The sequence below is a fragment of the Tenrec ecaudatus genome, chromosome 3 (assembly GCF_050624435.1).
Source record: "Tenrec ecaudatus isolate mTenEca1 chromosome 3, mTenEca1.hap1, whole genome shotgun sequence".
In the NCBI taxonomy this organism is placed as follows: Eukaryota; Metazoa; Chordata; class Mammalia; order Afrosoricida; family Tenrecidae; genus Tenrec; species Tenrec ecaudatus.
In genome coordinates this window covers 35,029,406-35,054,995 of record NC_134532.1, presented here as the reverse complement: position 1 = coordinate 35,054,995, position 25,590 = coordinate 35,029,406, and the positions used below count along the sequence as shown (strand labels likewise).

General features: G+C 41.2%; 1 long non-coding RNA gene across 1 annotated transcript in view; it reads right to left on the bottom strand.

Annotated features, from left to right (window-relative positions):
- Positions 1-9,384: 9,384 nt before the first annotated feature.
- Positions 9,385-25,590, bottom strand: part of LOC142442567 (uncharacterized) — a 39,012-nt gene continuing 22,806 nt past the window's right edge. Inside the window, exon 5 of the long non-coding RNA XR_012783437.1 lies at positions 9,385-9,601. This is a non-coding gene — a long non-coding RNA (uncharacterized LOC142442567). The remainder of the gene's footprint in view (positions 9,602-25,590) is intronic.

Genomic DNA, 25,590 nt, shown 5'->3' with positions numbered 1-25,590 from the left:
GTGTGTTAAAGCTTTCAGCCAGATGTGATGCCTTACACCACATCAGAGATTTCACAAAGGAAAAAAGTCCTTTGCATGAATTAAATGTGGAAAATCTTATATGTGAAAGTCAGAACTCGTTAAACGTGACGAAATTCCCAAAAAAGAAAAACTTTCACTGGAATTAGTGTGACAAAGCTTTCAAAACCGTGGAAGATGTGTTAGAGTTTGGCCTGGGCCAAGCATGGGAACAGACAATTGTGACAAATCTTATGAGGACCCATGTTCTGCATTGCTGTCCCTCTACTGACATGACCCACCAGTATAGGGAGAGGATCTTCCGCACTTCCACAGGGTACATGGGTACCTCATTGCTCTTCCAGCTTTCAGTGCCAAGAAAGCTGAACCTGGTGTTTCTGGATCACAGCTATACCAAGCAGTAGAGTGCCCACCCAGATTCCACTTGATCCTGCCTCACCTGCATGCTCCTTGATGTATGTGAAAAATTAATCCAGAAGATTAATAGACCACAACAAACCTCAGCCTCCACAACCCTGAAACCAGAACTAGATGGTGCTCAGCTTCCACTGCTTACTCTGAAAGGGATCACAAAAGAGGGTCCCTGAGTCAAGTGGGAGAAGAAAGTGGAACAAAACCAAAATCATAAAATAGATCCGGCTTACAGGTCTGAAGGAGACTTGGAATCTGCAGATTATGACCTTTAGTGGCCGTTCACTCTTGGACCTGTACTCACACCTCTGCTTCAGCTTTCAGCCAAACAATATATAGGCTTGGAGGGGAAGAATAACATCAACGAATAACATACACTCCCTGGAAGATGAACTGTACAAAATCAAAAGAACAGCAGTTGTTTATGGATTAAAACTGTGGAACAAGAAGGAACAGGAAAGAAGGATGAATAATATAAAAACTAAGGGAGGGCTGAAGTGGGAAGAAGGCCGATATATCTCGGGGAATACAGTCAATGTATGAATTGAATTGAAATCCAATTTACTCTGTAATGTTTTAAATCATTAAAAAAATGAAGAGCTCAAGCCTCATCAGTGATTTTATGTAGGACAGTTACCATATAGCTGTAATGTAACAAACTTTAACAAACTTTTACCTGTGTTTCTAAATTTTCTTGACATAAATACACAAAATTGACAAGCCTTAAATTAAGTCAAGATGGGAAACTCCACAGGAAGTCATGTGGCATCACATACCAGTGAACTCATGCAGAAGGAAAGCTCTGACAATATATTGACTTTGCAAATACCCTCTTTGGTTTCTCTCAGTGTGTCCGTAAACTACATTAGGATTTTAACCAATGTAGTTCAAGTTGGCTGGCCTTTAGCCCAAATGGAATCATGTGACAATAGAGGATTTGCACAACAGATAAATCATGAATACAGGGAATGTGGCAGTTTATAGGCATTCAGTGACTGGCACTGCCTCCAGTATCCAATTATATTTTCTTTTATGTTCCCCAAATTCCATTGGATAAACTGATGCACTAATTGGACAGAAAAGGACTGGACAAAATGTCTGTACTTTCATTGTATGACTGCAATGTATATCCTGCAGGAAATCATGAATACAGAAACTGGAAAAGCCTGATAGACTCATCATGTGTGCATATGTACATTGATATCAAGACCAATATCTGATTTTACATTTGATCTCTCTTTGACCCATGTTAACTAGGTTAACTGGAGAAATACTGTGACCATAGAGCAGGAATGTGAATAGCCTGTTCTCATGCAGAATTCTTTGGAAGGTGGATTATTGAAGATGCAGTTAAGTTAATATCTATCCCTTTATCCTTTGAGATCCTTTTTGACCATTTTAAATCTATTGTAGTTTTTAATATTCCTCTTTTGGATTGAGGTTTATCTCTGTTTAACTTTGTTGTTGCTTTTTAAAATATATTTATCTGTCTATGAATTCCATGATGCCTACTCGTGATATTACTGGATCATATGGGATTTCAAATTCTGTTTGTTTTTAAGTAGTGCCACATTGATTTCCTCAGTGGCCGTATGTGTTTAAAAGTCCACCAGCAGTATGTATGAAATCCAATCCCTCCAGATTCTCTCCAGCATTTGTTGTTTTGATTCTTTGGTTTGGGATGACATTATAGCAGTTATGTGCTAGCTCACTGTGGTTTGAATTTGCATCTTCCTGAAGGCTGGTGATCATGAGCATTTTTTATGTTTGTTAATCATTTATACTTCATTTTGGTGAACAATCTGTTCATATCTTCCCATTTTTATTGGGTCTTATTTTCTTATTGAGATGATATAGAGTTCTTTATATTCAGTGACTGTGTTTGTGGCCTAATTGTGTAATTTGAGTCAAAGAAGGACAGCAAACCAATTGTCAAAGTCATTCCCTCTGTCCTGGGATTCTGGCATTTTCTGGATATGAGTTTTCACTGTTTCTTACATAGTCACAGGTGGTAATGTCCTCAGACTGCAGTCTGATAATCTGAAGATGTCCTGTGCTGACTGAAATAAGCATGGAGAAGACCTTTCCTTCTGTAAAGTCCTCAAGGAGATGCATTGATACAGTGACTGCAATGCTAGCCTCAAACATAGCAGGTCTTGTTTTGATGATGCTGTGTAATAGCTAGGGGTCCTGTAGTCAGTTCTGATTCCCTGTAAACCCGCATACAATAGTCACAAACACTGCATGGACTTGGATTTGGTCAGTCATCCTCAAGGGGCACTAAACCTCCCAATATTCTGAAATGTGGAAATGATTGTAGAAAATATGATTCAAAGGAAAATACAATCCAATTGGCTGGAGTTGTGTTCTGTTAATTGGCAAACAAGAATAAAACTTTGTAGGTTAAAATTCCAAATACTTTGTTATTGTTTTGTTTTTCTGACTCTATGACTAAGAGATGGCATGGAGGAGGAGATCCCCTTCCAGATCTTATCTAGTGCCCGCTTGAAAAGCTCAACAGATGAATGGAGCCTTTCTTCAAAGATGGCTTTGCCTTAAGTCTGGCATGCTGTCCTGGCTGTAAGATAGGAATGCAGACAGGGTTGAGGGCCAGGGCCTTGACCTACAACATGGATCTCTCTTTTGGACTGAGATTCTGCACAACATGGTCCCTGGGAGTGTCTCCTGAAAGTCATGAGATAAAGAAAGTGAAAGCTATATAAAATTTTATTGATTTTCATTTAAATTAAAATTATGAAATAAAATTATTTAGGTTAATATGGTCTACAACAGTGGTTCTCAACTTGTGGGTCACAACCCATTTGGGGTTTGAATGACCCTTTCACAGGGTTCTCCTGATTCATAGCAGTAGCAAAATTACAGTTATGAAGTAGCAAGAAAGATGACATAAACTGTGTTAAAGGTTCACGGCATTAGGTAGGTTGAGAAACACTGCTCTAAGCGATCTATAATTACAATGCAATTCTGAACAAGATCCCTTCATCTTTCTTTAAGGACATGGAAATTTCTCATCAAATAGACCCAGGATAAACAATCAAAATAGACCCAGGATAAACAAGGTCAGAACATGCATTAAAGGACCCATGGGCCTTTGAATCTGCTGTGACCCACTGCATCTCCCTGCCACTGACCCGAAGGGAGACCCAGCACCATCAGGCGGAGGAAGAGAAAGGAGGCAGACATCTCTGTATCAAAGGCTCCCTGAGTCAGAAGGCTCTGGAATCCGAATTGCAGGGCGGTGATGGTGGTGGTCTCATTAAGTATGAAACCACAGCAGGCATTTGCCGAGGAGTGATCCTGGCTGATATAAGAGGTGGGGACTATGAACAGTGTGCTAATGCACAGGCACCACAGCTCCACAACAAAATCTCTCCAGAGCTGGTTGTTGAAACAAGTTGGATCACAGAGATGGATCACAGAGTGGATCAAGTTGGATCACAGTGACGTGACCCACAAGTATGCCTTGAATTAGTAAGCTCCACAAGAAGTGTCTCCAGAGCTGGTTGTTGAAACAAGTTGGATGACAGAGATGGGAGTGATGTGACCCACAGGCATGCCTTGAATTAGTAAGCTCCTTAGATTCCATTATTTGCAATTAGAAAATTATGAGTTCCAGTGCAGCATTATGGTTTGATTTGAACATATGCATCCACTAATTAATGCACTAATTTATTCTTTGTGGGATCTGAGAACTATGAACACACCAAACATTCTTCTGCACTGAGGGAAAACCAATAAAGCAAGCAGCCGAGCTAGGAAACGAACAAGCTCTTCCTCCAAAAACAAACCCACTGTGATTGCATCTCTTCTGAGTCATGGGAACCTTAGAAGACTAATTAGAACTGCTCATTAGTCTTTCTCTGACTGTAATTATTTACAGGAATAAACGTCATCTTACTCAGGGAACCGTTAGCTGGTATGAATCCCTGACCTTGTGGTGAGCAATCAAATCTTATCCCACAGCACCACCATAGCCCTTTATATCTCAGCACCAACAAGCCCATATTACAGGGTTTCCGAAAATGTCACTTATAGAAGCCAAGTCATACTTTTTAATATTATTATATGAATTTGAATAAGGAAAGCCATAAAATGATGAACTTTGACTTATGATTTTTAAAAATAATGATGAAAATACCGTGGGACAACCTTTCAATAAAAGAAATGTTTGAGTGAAATGCAGCCAGAGTTCCTTAGAATCAAGGATAGTGAGACTGTTTCATGCAACGTTATCATGATCCCAGTCCCTTGAGAAAGACATCCTCATGATAAAGTAGGGGATCAATGAAGAAGCTACATCATGAGATGGATTGGCACGGTGGTGTAACAATGGGCTCAGGAGGCATTATTTTGTTCTGTTGCACATTGAATCACTTAGAATTGGAATGGACTTTGGCATTAACAACATCAAAACAAATCAAAGCACACAAGATTCTTCTCAGGTTGAGTAACAATGCCAGGGGAAAGGGGAGATGTTTTATGTGGGAAACACACCTAACAAAGGGAAATTTGTAACAGAATACACTGTCTTGATCATTGACCATACGTTGGAGCTCACTGTGTCTTAACTAATTGGTGGTTGAAAATGTCTGGTCAACATTTATAGAACAACTTTAAGCGTCCAAGGTTGTTTGGGTTCAGGATGGTGGTTAGACGCTCCAAGGTTGTTTGGGTTCAGGATGGTGGTTAGACGCTCCATGAAAGAGAACTGGCTGAAAAGGATTTTCTTTTCCGTAATACTCATGGGAGAAAGTAATCATATCTTTAACAAACTGAATCAAATTGAATCAATTTTAAGAAATTGAACTGCCACCCTTTTGGCTAAAATTTGAGCATTTAATCATTGTGCCACATAATGTTGTGGTTCAGGTTCACTTAAGTATAACTTACATGCATTGACCTTTATTTCTGTCAATGAATGTTTATCTTCTTGTTGCCCCAAGTTTAGGCATTACATAGATTTCTTCCATGTCAGCACTATTGCTATTTTCTGCTCCTGAGTGTTTATTGCGTGGTGCTGCCTTACGCATTGTATGACTTTACAAGCACCCCGGACACTGTCTGTCGTGCCAGAAACAGCTGCCGCAGTTGTGAAAACTAGGAGCGACTCCCATAATGGCCCAAACCCTGTAAGAAATATCAAAGAAGAATTGATGCATCTGGGTTATGGTATTAGGGAATACCGTTAAATATATCATGGGCGGCCTGAAGGACAAGCAGGTCTGTTTTGAAATAAGCACATCTTGAATATTTTTTAAATCATTTCATTGGAGGCTCGTACACACATACATTGTCTGAAGCACATTTGTACATTTGTTGCCATCATCCTCAAAAGATTTGCTTTCTACTTGGGCCCTTGTTATAAGCTCCTCATTTTCTCCCTCCATCCCTCGCCGCCCCTCCATCATGAATCCTTGATAATTTATAAATTATTATTTTGTCATATCTTACACTGTCTGACATCTCCCTTCACCCACTTTTCCGTTGTCCAACATCTTGAATATTTCTTGGAAGCATTCGAGTAAGACTTCATTGCACTTATTTGGTCATGTCGTCATGAGGAACTAGTCCCCAGAGAATGGTCTTGTGCTTGGTAAAGTAAAATGTCAATGAAAGTGAGAGAGACTTTCAACTATCACGAAGGCTGCAATGATCAGTCCAAACAGAGGAATGATTGTTAGGATAGTGCACGTCCGGGCAGCATTTCATCCTGTTCTACATAGGATCTCTGAGTTGATGCCAACTCAAGCGTACCTAATAATATCAACACATGCAATATTATCCAGGTCACTGTAAGTTAAAATTATTATATAAATATACATGTGGAAGCATGTATGAATACATCTGATTGTCTAGAGAAAATCTGAGACAGAAATTTTTCCTGTATTAAGGTTTCTTTAAGGATCCCACTTGTGTAAAGTAGTTATGCTTTGGGCAGAGATCTGCACATAAACAGTTTAAAACAACCAGATGTCCCCTGGAAGAAAGGGCTTTTTACTCCTGTAAACAGTTATAGTCTCAGAAACTCACAATGGCATCACTGTGAGTTGGCATGGACTCTGTGGTGGTGTTTGGTGTTTTGGAATGTCTCTGGCTTTGACAACAAATAACTCTAGTTAGTACAGTCAATTGCAGACATATCTCATCAAGACATCTAAGTGTGAACTCTGTTATATACATGGTCAAAGATAGACAAAGCCCATCCCAATGAAAAGAAGACACTCACATACATGAAGATTCCCCAGAGGGTATACATGACAATCCCTAGAGATGTGCTGAAAATGTGGGGGAACCCACAGCTTCTGAGAGGAAAGCATCCCTTATTCCTCTCTCGTGCATATTCATGGCCCGTTGCAGGGAGGTTTGTGTCTGGGCTCAAACTGACTTCCCATTACTGTGTCTCTAGCACACTACATGGCTGTGTTCTCAGGATTCACAGACCTGTTTTAAATAACTTGGCTCTTGGAAATGCCCTTGGTGATGCTGACTCGTGACTGGAGAGATGGATTGTAGTATATTTTCCCATCATGTTATTACCTCAACTTACCCCAGGCCCTTTCCTGGAGCCTGGCAATCCAGTGCACGTAATAGCTAGTTAAAGAGAATCCAGAGACAGCACAGGTGAGATACAAGGTCTGTGAGGGCTTCACCACTCCTGGGCCTGACTCTTGTAGCTGCACCTGAGCCAGGACACCTGGCGAAGAAGAGAAACAGAGTCATGTGCTCAAATGCTGCATCCCCAGACTTCATGTAGGAATTCCTGAAGCACTCACCTCCCAGAGTTGCCACCAGAAAGGAAAACCCACACATGCTTCATGTTCATATGGATAAGATTTATGACACCCCAAAATGCTCTTCAGAATGATGAGGATTTTGAATTTAAATGTACATGTGCTGTAGCTTCATGTGGCTGCCAAAGAGGTATTTGCACGTTGGAGGTGCATTTGTACATCAAGGTGAACAGGATAAAGTGAGGCCCCTGAGTCTGCTCCTCCCACTCAAAGAATGCTGCTAGTAGTGCCTTTAGGGTAACCCAGATTTCTTCTGAAGTCTTCACTTTATCTGCTGCAGAGTTCTCTTAATCCACACAAGAGTGTAGTCTGTTCTGGGAGCTATATGCAGCCACAGATTGAGGACATTTTTATTCCCAGTGATAAGTAGACACAGATAACACACACACACAGAGAGAAACAAACATACAGACAGAAAGGAGGATAAAATGACTATGTAAACAGCTAATGAAAATATCCACCACACACCAGGGCCATATCTCTTCTGATTCATGACATCCTACGTTAGTCTATATTTAAACAATGAAATGTTGTGGGGTCGTCAGACAACATCCAAATCGCCAAAAATATTGTTAAATTGGGTAACCATGTCTTTACTGAAACTTACGCCATACGCCTTCATACCAAGTTTAACTCATGTGATGGTATTTTCAATTGCTTCATGTGCTTGTGAAAGTTGGGCATTGAATAAAGAAGAGTGAAGAATCATTGCATGTGAATTGTGGTGCTATTGAGGAATACTGGAATTACCATGGACTCTCAAAGGAACCAACCATGTGGATTGCAGAGTAAAGGTTAACTGATGAACCACCAGCAGCAGAAGCTCCTCTGGAGAAACACTGGACTTTCTATTCCTGTAAACCGTTACAGTCTTGGAAACCCGCAGGGCGGTTGCTATGAGTCAGCACTGACTTAATGCTAGTGGTTTGGCCAAAGGAACAAACAAATCTTTCATGATGTAGTATATCCAGAATATTCCTTAGAAACAAGGATGATGGTACTTCATCTCACATTTTTGAACATCATATCAAGAGAGCCCAGTCCTTGGAAAAGGGTATCATACTAGGCAAAGTAGAGGCAGTCAAATAGAGTAAGGCCCATGAGGAAACGGAATGACAATAGCTTCAATAATGGGCTCAGAGTTATGAACCATAATGAAGATGACTCAATATTGTACGTTGGTTTGTTCTTTTGCGTATAGGGTTGTTATGAGTTGGAAATGAATGAACTTACCTAACCCCCAAAACAAAAACAAGAAGCACATACTTAAGAGTGAAAGGGGTGGAGGTTAGCCTGTCAATCAGGTAGCAGCTTGATGACCTCTTTGGAGGCGCTAAGGAGACAAATAGCTCACTGGGGGTGGATGGTGCGACCCGCCGGGGTGGGACATTCCCCTCCCACCCCCGCTAGACATCTCTTTTGACAAGCCACATGGGGAAAGGCTGATGGAGCCAGAGCCCTGGGAATTGTAGGAGCCATGGGGAGACCCCTGCCAGCACTGAGGTGCTTCTGCCACTGGATTCACAAGACTTTCCACCCATTGGCCTGTGATCTTCCTGCATCCATCATTGTTTGCCTGTGTGAGTGTAACAAGGAATTTATGGACTAGTATTGCACATCTGGACTAATGTTGGGCGTATGGACTTGATCTGGACTGGGCTGGGATGTTTTCTTTTTATTCATTTATTTATTTTTTATTTTTTTGTGTGTTAGTGAGGAGAGAGTGAGTGAGGAGTGAGTGAGAAGAGTGAGTGAGTTAGTGAGGAGAGAGTGAGTGAGTGAGGAGAGAGTGAGTGAGTGAGTGAGGAGAGAGTGAGTGAGTTAGTGAGGAGTGAGTGAGGAGAGAGTGAGTTAGTGAGGAGAGAGAGAGTGAGTGGGGATGTTTTCTTAATACCCAATTGCTCTTGTATATAAAGTTTTTTTTCTTATACACATGAGTGTCTATGAATTTGTTTCTCTAGTCTACCCAGACTAACAAATATGCTGAAACCAACACCATTGATACTTATATCCTGGAAAACTTATGGTTACAAAAATTCATACAAAGTTCTCACACAGGATATTCATAAAAGGATTGCCTATGAATCAGACAAGTAAGAATTGAAGAGAGATTGAGAATATTGAAGCACATGATTTCCTCCCTTTCATGGTTCTGAATTTTACTAGTTTAACTGAACACAAACTCAATGTATATAATACCAGTATCATCACCTACTTGTGTTCTCCTAAAGGCAGGCTGGCAGTTATTCACAAGGCATTTGAAGGGGCTGATCTTGGAAATCATCCCAGATTTTTGGTCTCTGGATTAGTAGACTAAATAAAATGTGGTCTTCTGTGATGTCTTCAAAAGTGCCACCAAGCTGTATGTTAAGATGGATAAAAAACAACGAGCAGGTTAAGTGATATGTTCCTGAATGAAGAGATAGAAGGGAAGTTAGTGTTGTCCCTCTTAAAACAAATAATGATAATAATAATATCTTCAAAAAGACCTGTTGCAGAAGCAGGACATCCAGAATTCTCATTGGAAGTTAAGAGACAAGGCTTTTTTAAAAATCATTTTGTTGGGGGCTCGTACAATTCTTATCACAATCCCCCATACATCCATCCAGTGTGTGTCAAGCACATTTGTACATTAGTTGCCATTGTGATTCTCAAAACATTTGCTTTCTACTTGAGGCCCTGGTATCAGCTCATTTTTGCCCTCCCTCCCCACTCCCTCGTCCCTCATGAACCTTTCATAATTTATGTTACTTTGTCATATCTTACACTGTCCAACATCTCCCTTCACCAACTTTTCTGTTGTCAATTCCCCAAGGAGGAGGTTATATGTAGATTCTTGTAATTGGTTCCCCCTTTCTACCCTGCCTTCTCTCCACCCTCCAGGTATCACCACACTCACCACTGGTCCTGAAGGGTTCATCTGTTCTGGATTCCCTGTGTTCAGGTTCCTATCTGTACCTGTGGACATCTCTGGTCTAGCCAGATTTATAAGGTAGAATTGGTATCATGATAGAGGAGGGAGGAAGCATTTCAGAACTAGAAGAAAAGTTATAAGTTTCATCGTTGCTACCCTGCACCGTGACTGGCTCATCTCTCTGCAACCCTTCAATAAGGGAGTGTCCAGTTGCCTACAGATGGGCTTTGAGTCTCCACTTTGCATGCACCCTCATTTACAATTATATGATTTTTTGTTCTTTGATACCTGATCCCTTTGACGCCTCGTGGTCCCACAGGCTGATCTGCTACTTCCATGTCTAAGGTAAACTGATTTAGGGTGGCAGGTGCTCTTTCTACACTAGAATGGCTCTTGAGGAGACATAGCAGTGTAGTTGTCAAAGAAACGTTCTTCCTTTTTAGCGACTCACAAAAGCCATTCCTATTTACAGAAAACATTGGATTGGAACCACTTTTGGCTGAAATCAGTAAGATTGCTAGAGTTAGCTGATTTTCCAATTTTTGAATATCTAATAATGTTCCCATGATCTAATGCAGAAAATGTGTGTCTGACACATTTTAGATTCAGAGGGCTTAAGTGGAGAGCAAATGCTTTGAGAGTGGTTAGGTCAAAGAATGTACGGATGTGCTTTATACAATTGATGTATGTATATGTGTGGATTGTGATAAGAGTTGTATGAGCCCCTAATAAAATGTAAAAAAAGAAAATGATTAGGGAAAAGATGTACAGATGTGCTTTATACAATTGATGTATGTATAGATTGTGATAAGAGTTGTATGAGCCCCTAATTAAAAAAAAGAAAGTCATCCTCAATCCTAAGACCTGTCTACCTCCTCAACCATCTTCCACATCATTTTCTGTGGCCTGGAAAAACTGGACTTTGGTCTTGATGAATGGAGAAGTCATGGACAGGACTGTGTTCTCTGAGGAAAGTCAACATTCCCACCCCAGATGAACCCCTTTTTAACTTTATTACAAAGGTACCACTCACATGCAATCTCCACATAATCCATCAGATAGAGTCTCATAATGTATTTATTTAAATTTAGGTCTTACTCACTCTGGATAATACAACTGGGAATCATGGACCACATTCCTGAGAATATTTCACTTTCTTCCTCTTCTCGGGGGGAGCTCTCATAGGTGAATAGTTCGAAGACTGAAAGATGAAGCTTTTTTGAATGCTTTATCTCAGCACCTGCCTCACTGTCTCCAGGTGTAACTACAGGAGTTGGACCAGGATTTTTAAAACTCATAGACGTTATGCCTCACCTGTTCCGTCTGTAGATCCTTTTAATCAGCGATGAGTCCATATACTATGGAGTGGAGAGTACAGACTATGTTACTACTCTGATGTCTTGAGTACACAAGACCCCTTTAATAGTTAAATTTATTGAATGCTGAGCTCCATTGCTGCCCAGGCCATTGACATGCATCACTGTGAAAGGAGGCGGGGAGAAGGCAGTGTGACTCCAGAACTCCTGGTGAAGAAAGGGGTCTGAGCTGCACTCTGCTCCATTATATTTATGTCTGTGTATCCTTTGTTTTCCTTGAACATATTTTACATTATTGTCTAGAATTGTTCTTTATTTTGATATTATAATTGTCTCCAAAAAATAAATTCCTATTTTTTAAAATTAGGTCATCTTCTTTGTGTCCTTATCATACTATTTATAACACATGTAATGACATTTTCCTTATTTCCTTCTTATTCTACTTAGTTTGAGTTTCATATTTTACTTTATAGTGTCCATCTCTATGTCCAGTGGGAGTCTCACCTTGCTGTTTCATACATTATGACCCTTTTCTTCCTCTTTTGTGTGACTCATAACTTTTTGTGGATAGATGGACATGTTCAATATGACCATACATATCAGCATATTGTTTTATACACTGTGTTTTCCCTAGGGAATTGATAATGAGCTAACTCCTATAGACTGGTGGATTATTGTCAAGGTTTGTGAAAATATAGTCAGGCTCCCATATGCAGTTAACTATATGTAATGTCCATCACATTCCCTTGTTGTTCATTCCCTTCCTGCAAAAGGTTTTTATCAGTATTTTCAGCTACACATGTGTAAGGTCTTCCTCTTCAGATTGAAAACTTCACGCTTAAACAAAGCAAAGAGAAGTGGTTCTGGACGTGCTTTCACACTTGTTTGGCTGTTGCTAGTTAGGTGAAGAGTTTTATGAAGGTATTCCTAGCCTTTCAGTTATGTTGTTCTGTTTAGACTCAGGAGAGGGAGGTCTGGATGCTTTTGGGCAGTGCTACCATAGCCACCATCAAGGGAAGAGAAGAAAATTTATTTTGCTTATTATTTACATCTTAATGGAATGTGCTGCAATCAAACAAGTGTTATCTAAAGGTTGGGCTCATGGGAGAAACTATTCACTTTAACACAAGAAACTTCAAACTAAAAGTTTCAGGCTAACTTTTATACGGTTTAAACGTCATCCAAGACATCTGAAGATCAGACCTTGGTCGTCTTCTTTTTCTTCTTCTTTTTTTTCAACATTAGGGACTCATACAACTCTTATCACAATCCATACATATACACACATCAATTGTATAAAGCAATCTGTACATTCTTTGTCCTAATCATTTTCAAAGCATTTGCTTTCCACTTAAGCCCTTTGCTTCAAGTCTTCTTTTTTCCCCTCCCTTCCCGCTTCCCCCTCCCTCATAAGCCCTTTTCTTCTCAAGGGCAACTCTCTCTCTCTCAAACTATGATGGTTTTGTTATTTTTAATGTTACTAAGGTCACGTAATTTAGCATTCCATTTTTAATATAGTGTTGGAGAAAACCACTCAACTCTACTGAGTGCATAGGAAAACAATAGCAGACAGTAGAGGTGGGCATATCTAAATGCTAATAAAATGTTATTTACAAAGACAGGCATTGGGCCATGAGCCATAGCCTGTTAATCAAAACCCTAAACTGAAAGTCTGTGTGATAGATGACCTTCTGGTTCTTTTTAAAAAAGACGGTTTATTGTAATTTCATGCACATTAAAATACAATTCAACCATATCAAGAAAAATCATACACTATGTCATCATCACTATAGCTTCAAAAAATTTCTTCTTCCTTGTATTCATTGCTATTTATGTAATTAAAATTTTAATTTGGAAAAATATACACAATAAAAAATCCCCCAATTCAACAACCATTATATGTATAAATCAGTGTATTTGATTATATGCTTCATGTTTTAAAATCATTATTGATATCCTTTTCCAAGTTATCTCACCACCATTAATATAAATTAAATGTCCCATAAGGAACACCCCTTTAAAAAAAAAGGAACAACCCTTTCTTCTTCACCCATTGTAACCACTGGTCAACTTTGTTTCTTTTTTAAAGTAGTTTTCTTGATATAATATCTACATAGCATACACTTACTTAGTTAAATCACTTTTTAAAAGAATCGTATGTATATGAATACATACATATATATCAACATAATCAATCTATATGTTCTCTCCCATTTCCCACATTCATTGTTTGCTCCCCAAATCACTTCATCCTACCTACTACTCCATGCCCCATGCGCCTCATAAACCATTATATCAGTTACTGTCTCTATGCATCCAATCTTTCTGTGATTTACAAACTTGGAAACCCATTAGAATACTAGAAAACAAAAAAAACCCAGCAAGAATAAAATTAAAATAATATAAAATTAAAATAAAGGGTAAGAAAGAAAAGACCACCCTCCATACTTAAAAATTCGGACAAGAAATTTCTGTTGTGGAAAAAGTGAGAAATATTTGACCCTGGAGCAAATTTTGGTTGGATCAAGAGGTAAGTCAACTGGCCAAGTATCATATCATGCCGTGGTCCGATCCACCATGATCAAGTTTAGCTTTTGTCAGAAAGTAAGGCTTTTCAAGCCCCGCCTTATCTAGATAGACCTGCAGCACAGTATTTCTTAACGTCTATATTTTAGGTTCTCTGGTGCAAGATATTCTGCACCTGGGCGCTCTCAGACTTGACAAAATGGCATGAATTGTAGAAAATGAGTTTTCTTTGTTAGGTCTTCAAAAAAGTTTTTGTTTTCACTGTATTTTTTGGAGTGTAGATTAATGTAAATCATCCCTAATTTGGAAAAAGAGCCCAAGTAGAGGCTTTACATCTGCAGAATGTAGAGAACAAGTGCAGGAGACCTACAGCGAAACCATTCTCTACAGGAGACCTACAGCGAAACCAAATAGCCCACCGGTCTTTTGTGGGACCATATTTTTGTTTATATCTTTCTTCAGTGGGACAAGTGCAATTGTCCCTCCAAGTGTAATTGTCTAGGCCTTGTCCCTGATGGAGGTCTAAAGGATCGTCGGTAAATTGTTGCACTGATCAAAGGTCAGGACTTTTTGCACGTATATTTATAAAAGTTTATACAAGACTTATACAAGAATGATGTATATTGCCAAACCAATAAAATATACATCATTAGCAAAGTGGAAATTCTTTGATACTATGAGCCACTGTCAAAGCACGTGGAAGTTCTGAGCTGTCTTTGATCTCATCAATGAGCAAACTGGCTTTATGCCACTCTTCTGTCACTTCGATGGTAACTTGCAGTTTGTCTTCTGGAACAATGATTAACAGCTTGTTAAAGCTTGGTTCTTGCTTGCTTACCTGGTAACTGAAATCAGTACTTGTAGGGTTCTAGGAGACTTCTTTGGACCGTTTCTTTCTTTTTTTTTTATTTTTTTATTTTAACAATTTATTGGGGCTGATACAATTCTTTTCACAGTTCATACATATACATACATCAATTGTATAAAGCACATCTGTACAGTCTTTGCCCTAATCATTTTTTTCTCTTTTCTTCTTTTACATTTTATTAGGGACTCAAACAACTCTTACCACAATCCATACATATACATACATCAATTGTATAAAGCACATCCATACATTCCCTGCCCCAATCATTCTCAAGGCATTTGCTCTCCACTTAAGCCCCTTGCATCAGGTCCTCTTTCCCCCCCCCCTCCCTCCCCGTTTACCCCTCCCTCATATGCCCTTGGTAATTTATACATCGTTATTTTGTCATATCTTGCCCTATCTGGAGTCTCCCTTCCCCCCTTCTCTGCTGTCCCTCTCCCAGGGAAGAGGTCACATGTGGATCCTTGTAATCAGTTCCCCCTTTCCAACCCACTCACCCTCCACTCTCCCAGCATCGTCCCTCACACCCTTGGTCCTGAAGGTATCATCCACCCTGGATTCCCTGTACCTCCAACCCTCATATGTACCAGTGTACAGCCTCTGTCCTATCCAGCCCTGCAAGGTAGAATTCGGATCATGGTAGTTGGGGGGAGGAAGCATCCAGGATCTGGGGGAAAGCTGTGTTCTTCATCTATACTACCTCACACCCTAATTAACCCATCTCCTCTCCTAAACCTCTCTATGAGGGGATCTCCATTGGCCGACACTTGGGCCTTGGGTCTCCACTCTGCACTTCCCCCTTCATTTAATATGATATATATACATATGTACATATACACATATATACACATACATACACACACTTATATCTTTTTTTTTTGCATGATGCCTTATACCTGGTCCCTTGGGCACCTCGTGATCGCACTGGCCGGTGTGCTTCTTCCATGTGGGCTTATTTGCTTCTGAGCTAGATGGCCGCTTGTTCACCTTCAAGCCTTTAAGACCCCAGACACTATCTCTTTTGATAGCCGGGCACCATCAGCTTTCTTCACCACATTTGCTTATGCACCCATTTGTCTTCAGCGATCCTATCATGGAGGTGTGCAGTCAATGATATGATTTTTTGTTCTTTGATGCCTGGTAACTGATCCCTTTGGGACCACTCGATCACACAGGCTGGTGTGTTCTTCCATGTGGACTTTGTTGCTTCTGAGCTAGATGGCCGCTTGTTTATCTTCAAGCCTTTAAGACCCCAGTCACTATCTCTTTTGATAGCCGGGCACCATCAGCTTTCTTCACCACATTTACTTGTTCACCCACTTTGGCTCCAGCCGTTTTGTTGGGAGAGTGAGCACCATAGAGTTCCAATTTAATAAAAGAAGGTATTCATGCATTGAGGGAGTGTTTGAGTAGAGGCTTTGGACCATTTCTTGAGCCATCATCACTGTTTTTAAATTTCAGAGCATGGTTTAACGTGGGTATCACGATTTGCTCAGTATGAGTGTGGAACTAGCTGGGTCCAGGATTAAGTTCCCACGTGACAGTTCAGACCTCAGTTCCCTCTGACGCCTACTTGACTCCCTGCCCTACTTCATAGAATTCTCCACCCTCAGGTGCCAGCCACACCGCCTTACTCGGTGCAAGAGAATACATCATCCCGGTCACCAATGTAATTCTTCTTAATAAAATTACTTTGTTTAAAACGTATTTCTGAATGCAACTGAGGTTTACTAATAATTCATTTATTTGGAAGGAGGGGATCAAAATACTCCTACTTTGGAAACATATTAACTTTCAAAATAATCACATTTTCCACACTTTGCAACACAGAAAGCTGAGTTCCTGGATGCTGTCATTAGGAAAATATGTTTGAAATTCTTTACATTTTCAGGGGAAATGACATCTTTAATGTGACTCTTCCAGACATGTTTCTAAGTCCCACAAAATGACCTTTCCCTGCTTGGGTCTTGTAGGAATGTGGGGGAGCAATAAGGAAGGGGTTCACCTGAGTAATTTCAGAATAAGATTCCCTGGAGAAGATCCCACTGTCTATAAAATGAGCCCTATGAGAAGCAGGAGGAAGGATGGCATTACCCACAAGTCTCGGATGGATGGAATTATCCAGTTCTGTGATCCCTGCACAGCGGACCTCCCCAATCCAGATGACAGCTATCCCATCAGAGACAGGGCGTGGAACCGTGATGCACTTCCCAATCCACAGAGTAAATTAACATGACTGTTCTTGGGCAGGAGGCTTGCTGACTGGACTGTCTCTGGGGACTCCTTCAGAGAGTTGGGCTCGCTGACTGTAGAAACTGGCGCGGAGTGCCTTCTGGATGAGGTTTGCTGGAGTTGGGTGCTTCAAGGAGCTTAAGCGGAATGCCTTCAGTCTGATATTTGTAACTGAGTGGTATCAGCAGACTCGACGGAACTGTAACATGTCCTGATAAAGACCTCAGTGACATTTCTAACTGGAACTACTGTTCCTGGAGTTGCTGAAGGAGTTGCCAAGAGCAATCGGGTTATATCAAAAAAGGAAGAACTTTGTGTGGCCACCCTTGTCTCAGTGGGTGCGTATCCAGAAACAGCCTTCACAGCTGGGGTCTTACGGACTTTTACAAGAAAGGGATTACTCACAGGAGGTTGTTGGGGATTGGCAGGCCAGTGGATGACAGAAGCTAAAAAAGGCAGGTAAGCATATCTCAGTGGAGGGTGGAGGGAAGGTGTGTTAGCCATGGCAGGGGCTTTTTGCATTTCTTTGAGGCCTCTTGTCTCTGGAGCAGTGAGTTGTCCCTGCCTCATTACAACTTGTTTGTGAATTCTGTGTAGCCATTACAATGGAACTTAGAACCTAGAGATGTGCAGTAGGTAACCCTAAGTAAGATATTGTCCTATCCATAGGAAGTTAGTCTCTTCTGTATACAGGGAAAGAACATTGTCCTTAGGTCTCTGGGACACACAGAGCTATCTCTCACACTGGGGAAACTTCTCAAAGCCAGGAGTGCAGGAGAATCTGAGTGGAGAGTGGGCATTTCTCCCGCGCGTGGCTTCCTTCCTCATGTGTGACATTCAGAATGTCATTGGCTGTGCGCTACAATCTGTAGTGGTTCCAAACTGAGTGTTTGCATCTTCTACACAACCCCCAGCATCGCCTGAGGAGAAGCAATGGAAGTGCTGGGAGGTGATCATTTCCCCTGGATTTCCGCCTCTCCTTACATGTGGTCCACTTCAATTTCAGGGAAACACAGGAACAACTGTATTCAAAGGCAGCTGATGTACCGAGTTCTCTCTACAGACTATTCTTGTATCACTTCTGAATCCCCACATGCAAATCACTCAGCCATGGAGGGAGGAGGGTTTTCAGCTTGGGCAGGTCAGTGCCGCTTTCAGTGAGGACTGGAGTCTGTGAGCAAGGCAGGATCCTCCGAGAGGAGAACACGGTGTGGTTGCATCTCCTTCTCTGCCCAGTGGCTGCAGTCCCAGGTGAGATTGTCCCTGATTTCAGAGATCAGAACAAGGCACGGTAGGTCTGTCTGGAACTCACTGTGGTTTTCTTTGTTCCCAGGTGTTCTGTCCCAGGTGCAGCTGCAGGAGTCAGAGGGTGGACTGGTGAAGCCCTCACAGACCCTGTCACTCACCTGCACAGTCTGTGATTCTCCATCACCACCAGTGGTTACTGCTGGGAGTGGACCTGCCAGCGCACAGGGAAGGGGCTGCACTGGACTGGGGAGATTTGTGCTAGTGGTAACACTTACTACAGCTCTTCCTTCAAGAGTCGCAGCTCCATCTCTAGGGACACAGCCAGGAACCAATTCTCCCTGCAAGTGAATTCACTAACTGCTGAGGACACAGCTGTGCATTATTGTGCAAGAAACATGGGGAGGGGAAGTCAGTGTGAGCCCAGACACAAGCCTACGCTGCAGGCTGACGAAGGCTCAGGCTGAAGGTTGTGCCCAGAACCCAAGTGTCAGAGCTCATACCCAGGTATGTGGAGCCGGTGTTAGGAGAAAAATCACACCAGCTCTGTGCTCTGCTTGCTGTTCTTATGTTTTCCCACTGCTCTGCTCTTCTTTTTCCCTCTATGAACAAACAGTGACCCATAGCCCTCTGCCCCCATCCTGCCTTCATAACTTCTATTTCAAACAAGCTAACAAACAAAAACAAAACTTTCGAATGTTTTCTTCACATATGGAGTCTTAAAGGCTTGCTTCCAAACAAGCGTCCCTCTAAGTGAGATGTCAACTAAGCCTACATGGAAGAAGCACACCATCATCAGTCACTGCAGGATGGTAAACTATTTAATCTGAAGTTGCAGGAGGATCTGGTATCAAAGGCTAAATTGTGATGGTTGAGAATGGTAGCCCAAGATTCATTTGTGGAACTTCATAGGAAATAAGTCTTCAGAGAAGTCCCTCTATCTACAATTGAGGGATGGAGAAATGTGGTTCCCAAACAGAGAGCTTTGGAGAGATGAGTATAAAGGATCAAAAACATCAATCTTACTTGAACAGTTACAACATTGTCAGTAGATTCGCCTGCTCTACTGATGAGGCTGATCCTTATCTGGTGTCCTACATTTTCTGTATTTTTGGTTCGTGGTATTTGCTTTGGTTTGTGCTTGTCCATATTTGAATATATTTCAGAGGTGTTGTCATTGGAGGTCACCTTCTTGAATTTGTTGTATATTTTCCATTTTTTGTTATTTGCATCCTATGATTGATGAACGTATAGAGACAACAAGTAGAATGAGGGTTTTGGGAGGAGGAGGGGGGTACAATGGTGGTGTTGGGTAAAGTGGAGACAATGTCAAGGAGGCCGTGCAGAAAAAGAATGTTTGGAAACCGTCATAGCAATTGTACAACTCTGCTGAATGTTTTAACTATCGAATTATATCATACCTATCATATTATTATTATATATAATAAAATAAAACCTGGCTTCTTCAATAGTGTACTTCTTAGTTGGGGCAGCATTGAGCATTCTCATAATGGAGAACTCTGACAAATCCTTCCTCAGCCAGGTGATCAAGGTCAAATTAACACTGTTAAGTTTGTGACAGTGTATATCCTGTCACAATAACATAGACAGTTTCCAATCAGGCTATTCTCCAAAACAAACCAACAAAAAACAAAAACAAAATAAAAACTTGGCAAACACTGTCAGAGTTGTCAAGATAATTTTAAAAATAGAAAGGAATTTCTCAGAATTTGTCACATTAGAGAGCAAGCTAAAGGGGCATGATGACTAAATGGAATACGATGTCTTGTATGGGATCCCATGGCAGGGATAGTATCTTACGTAAGATTTAAGGAAATCCAAACAAATCATAGATTTTAATTCATAACAATGTATCAATATTGGTTTTTGATGATGAATATGTACCATTATAATGCAAGGGAAAATCAGGAACAGCTGGGAGGTAGTGGTTTGGGGGAGATTATATAGGTATCTCGATTATCTTTACTGGTAAAATTAAAAATAACTTAATGAGCTTACATCTCTGCCATTGTATTAAACATTATGCAGAAACTGGTCCGAAGTCCATTCCCTCCCACTGACCTGCTGCCCTGGAGTCATTTCTGTCTCACATCAGTGGATGGGAGAGCAGTGCTTCCCCGCCTCTCTGAAAGGGCATTTCCAAAAGAAGCACCGTGATGCACCGTTCACTTTAGGAGTAGCTGACGGATTTGAACCACAAACACTTATAGATAATACCAAGCCCATGTTTGACCTGTTGCACCACCAGCAATCCTTGATGTGAATTTGAGCTCATCCCTTCATCTTCCCAATAAACAGTTTGGTTCCTTGAAGGCAAATTTATAAAGTTCCCTTCAAATAACTGGAGTCACTCTGGGCAGTGTCATTCCAAGGGCACTTTCCCATGGACTCAGCGACATTATCAGCTTCCAGAACCTTTTTTGCAAGGCTTCCAAGTCCAACATTTCAAGTATCCAGTGAAGCAGAGTTAATGATCCTGATTACATGATTGTCCAGTTGATAGGAATTTATGAAGAACTGATATGAACTAAGATGATCTCCATTCAATATGTTTGTACATAAAATCTCCAGGGAAAATGTACATTTTTCAAAAGTGAATAATTGTAGTTTCAAAATGTGCTTTATTGTATTGGGTTAGACATTTCACCATTAAGTTTGAATGAACCAGGAAAATAAAGTTCTGGAATCTGTTCTTCTGGATCCTTTTGAATAAATTTCTCTCTCCATCATCAGCCCAGTAACTTACCAGGTGCTGGCAGATGTCGCTGTTGCCTCCACCTGCAACCCAGAGGTTTCTCACAGGCTGCAGCATCCAGCTCCTACAGCTGGGCTTGTGCCTTCTTCTAGAGAGAACTGTCCTCATCAAAGCTGCTCCTTAGGTTGAGATGTGTGCCCTCTGTACCATGGGCTGACTCAGTGTCCACAAGTTCATCTTCTGGCTCAAGACAGGATAAGTTTGCAGGATAAGTTTGCAGGAAGAGCCCTTGGTGTCTGTCCTGGTTGTTCATTGCCACATGACCCCCATACGCCAAAAGACAGCTTCTTGAAGAACACGAAAATTGGGCAGCCCAAGGGCATTAGGCCCTTTTACAGAGAGAGTTCTCATATGATAGGCACTCTTCCTGGGCACATAAATCGATCAGAACCTTCACCCACGAACCCATGGCAATATTGCTGTTGTTGTTAGAAGTTGTCCATCAGTTCGGACTCCTCTCCACCCTGTGTAGAGGAGAATGAAACACTGCCCGAGCCTATGGCATCCTCAGAATTGTTCTTGTTGTTGGAGCCACTGTGTCCATCATCTTCTCAAGAGTCTTCCTCCTTTTGCTGCCTCTCTACTTTACGAGGCATGAGGGCCTTCTGCAGAGACAAGTCTGTCAGATAATATGTCCAAAGTCTCACCATGCTTTCCTCTGAAAAGAATTCTGGCTGGACTTCTTTGAAGATGAGTTTATGAATATTTTTGTTAGGACATGGTACTTTAAATATTTTTAACCAACATCAAAATTCAAATGTGTCAATTCCATTCTGGTCTTCCATTTTCCATGTGCAACTTTAGCATGCATAGGAGGGCCATTAAAAATGCTTGGCGTTTGTTTTTGTTGTTTTATTGTCTGGTTGCATACTGTTGCTTTGTTTTCCTCTGTCTTGTTTTCATGCATGTTAGTGTCTCCACAGGCAGGCCCGTCTGAATAGGACAGGCTGGATGAACTATCTGGAGGAAAAACAAAGGGACAGACAGTTCCTGGGGGACAGACAGTCCCGGGTGGGGGAGGGTGGGGAGGGTAAGGAAGTGGTGTTAATAAACACAGGGACAAGGGAACAACATGGGACCCAAAATGGTAGTGAGGGGGGAGTGGCAGGCCTGATGGGGAACGACCAAGGGTAAGGTTGCGTAGAGAAGAGGTATAGCTGTAGCCCAGGTGGGGACGGAGCATGGTAGTGGGGCAGGAGGAAAGTCAAGGGAGATGGAGGAAGGAGCTGGGAGTCAAGGGGCATTTATGGAGGTCTAGACAAAGACATGTACATGCAAATATATATAGGAGGATGGGGAAATAGATCTAAGTGTCTACATTTATAGGTTTAATATTAAGGTGGCGGAAGGACCTTGGGCCTCTACGCAAGCACTCCCTCAATGCATGAATACTTTCGTTTATTAAATTGGCACTCTATGATGCTCACTCTCCCGACACAACTGCTGAAGCCAAAGTGGGTGAACAAGTAAATGTGGTGAAAGCTGATGGTGCCCGGCTATCAAAAGAGATAGTGACTGGGGTCTTAAAGTCTTGAAGATAAACAAGCGGCCATCTAGCTCAGAAGCAACAAAGCCCACATGGAAGAACACACCAGCCTGTGTGATCGAGTGGTCCCAAAGGGATCAGTTATCAAGCATCAAAGAACAAAAAATCATATCACTGGCTGCACACCTCCATGATAGGATCGCTGAAGACAAATGGGTGCATAAGCAAATGTGGCAAAGGAAGCTGATGGTGCCCGGCTATCAAAAGAGATGGTGTCTGGGGTCTTAAAGGCTTGAAGGTGAACAAATAGCCATCTAGCTCAGAAGCAAAAAAGCCCACATGGAAGAAGCACACCAGCCAGTGCGATCACGAGGTGCCCAAGAGGCCAGGTATAAGGCATCATGCAAAAAAAAAAAAAAAGAATATATGTATGTATATATGTGTATATATGTGTGTATATATATATATATATATATATATATATATATATATATATATACACACACACCATATTGAATGAAGGGGGAAGTGCAGAGTGGAGACCCAAGGCCCAAGGGTCGGCCACTGGAGATCCCCTCATAGAGGGGTTTAGGAGAGGAGATGGGTCAGTCAGGGTGTGAGGTAGTACCGATGAAGAATACAGCTTTCCCCCAGATCCTGGATGCTTCCTCCCCCCAACTACCATCATCCGAATTCTACCTTGCAGGGCTGGATAGGGCAGAGGTTGTACACTGGTACATATGAGGGCTAGAGGCACAGGGAATCCAGGGTGGATGATACCTTCAGGACCAAGGGTGTGAGAGGCGATGCTGGGAGAGTGGAGGGTGAGTGGGTTGGAAAGGGGAACATGATTACAAGGATCCACATGTGACCTCCTCCCTGGGAGAGGGACGGCAGAGAAGGGGGGGAAGGGAGACTCCGGATAGAGCAAGATTATGACAAAATAACGAGGTATAAATTACCAAGGGCACATGAGGGAGGGGGGAGCGGGGAGGGACGGAAAAAAAAGAGGATCTGATGCAAAGGGCTTAAGTGGAGAGCAAATGCTTTGAGAATGATTGGGGCAGGGAATGTATGGATGTGCTTTATACAATTGATGTATGTATATGTATGGATTGTGATAAGAGTTGTATGAGTCCCTAATAAAATGTAAAAAAAGAAAAGGAAAAGAAAAGAAAATGATTAGGGCAAAGAATGTACAGATGTGCTTTATACAATTGATGTATGTATATGTATGGACTGTGATAAGAGTTGAATGAGCCCCTAATAAAACGTTTAAAAAAAAAACTCAAAAAAAACCAGATACCAGATCCTAATTCATAACATGATTTTCAAAAACCTCAATGATTTGAATAAAGACTATATTCAGAGACTATAAACAAAATGCTTGGCTTGGGTGAAGTGCATCTTTTTGGTCACAGGACCACTTGGTCCCCAGGAGTCATGAACCAGACTGCAGTTTCCCCAAAGCAGCGTTGTGATAGCATACCTCTCCAAGACTGACTTCCCTCCCCTATCACAGTTTCTAGCACTCCACTCCTGTCCCCACCTCCCATTCATAATCCTGCTCCCTCTCTGCTCTACTCCAAGAAGAATGGATTCCTCCTCACCCCTGGATATTCACGTTCCCTTCTATCTACATTTATTCCTCCTCACAATCTTACCACATTGACTTTCAACATGAGAGGCACTGGAAGATTCCATCACAGGAACATTTTCCCTGATGGCAGGTCCTAAGGTGAATGACACAGAAAACAACAAACTGCTCATTGCTGTACCTTCCTGAATCCAGTTCTGATTCACAGCAACCTGACAAGCCCTGCCCCCTGCCTCCTGCCACACCATTATGTGCTTTTTTCCCCCTCTTGGGTCATCCTTTTCATATCTCATCCTTAAGAATTTTTCAAGTCACTCTTTGACAATATGGCATCTCCCCTATACTCTGCACTGAGCATGCTGAGTCACATTTTACCATGAAAATCTCAGCATGCAGTTCTGTGCTTCCTTTGGGAGATACACCCTGCAGTTGCTTGTCCCAACTCAGCCTTCTCTGACATGAAGGGGAGGTGACCAGAGAATGTTCCTACTCCATTTCAATGTTGCTTTGCAAAGGATCAGAAGCAAAGCCTGAGCTTCTGTCAATTAAAAAAGACAAATAAGCATATTTTGAAATGCTTCGTTATATTTTTGGTACCTTTTCTGTCATTTCTCCTAGACCATGCATTTTAAAGTGCTGGTTTTTCCTCTTATAGCTTATGAAGAAATTTCTCCCCAATTTGTCCTTAATTATCTGTCCCCAAGACAAAGGAACTTGCATATGGACGGTGCAGTATCAGACAGTGTTCTGTTGCTGTTCACAGGGTCACTGTGGGTCAGAACTGACTCAGTAGCACCTATCCACAACAACCACCACAACATGACCGTGAACTCCAATCTTGCCTTCATCCAGGACACAATGCTTTAGTGGGAAGAAGATATTTTAATTGCCCAATAATTTGGTCGACTTTCTGTTGGGATACCTATTTTATAGAGTAATCATGTAGAAATCCAAATAGGTTTCAGGGTGATGATCAGGGTTCATATGAAAAAGTTGTAAGAAGATATAAAACTGCATTTGTGAGAAAAAGAAGTTGGGTCAAGTATTTATTATTTTTAAAATCCTTCATGACTTTGTATCTATTTATTTTTCAAGGATAGCAAGGGATAGCAAGGGAACATAATTTGGAAACTTTTGTTCATCCACCCTAAAACCCTGATCATTCACCTTCCCAAATATTTTTGTTCCAAAATTTAAAAGGCTATTAAGAAGAAACACACACTGAGAGTTCCTCAAAGATATAACAAATACACTTATTACATTTCTGTTTATATTATTATTCCTATCAATCAGATATAAATTTACACACATTTTGTGTGTAAATAGAAAAATAAAATGGATTAATGTGTGATGACAATTTACTATAGAATGTCACATAATACATTATAT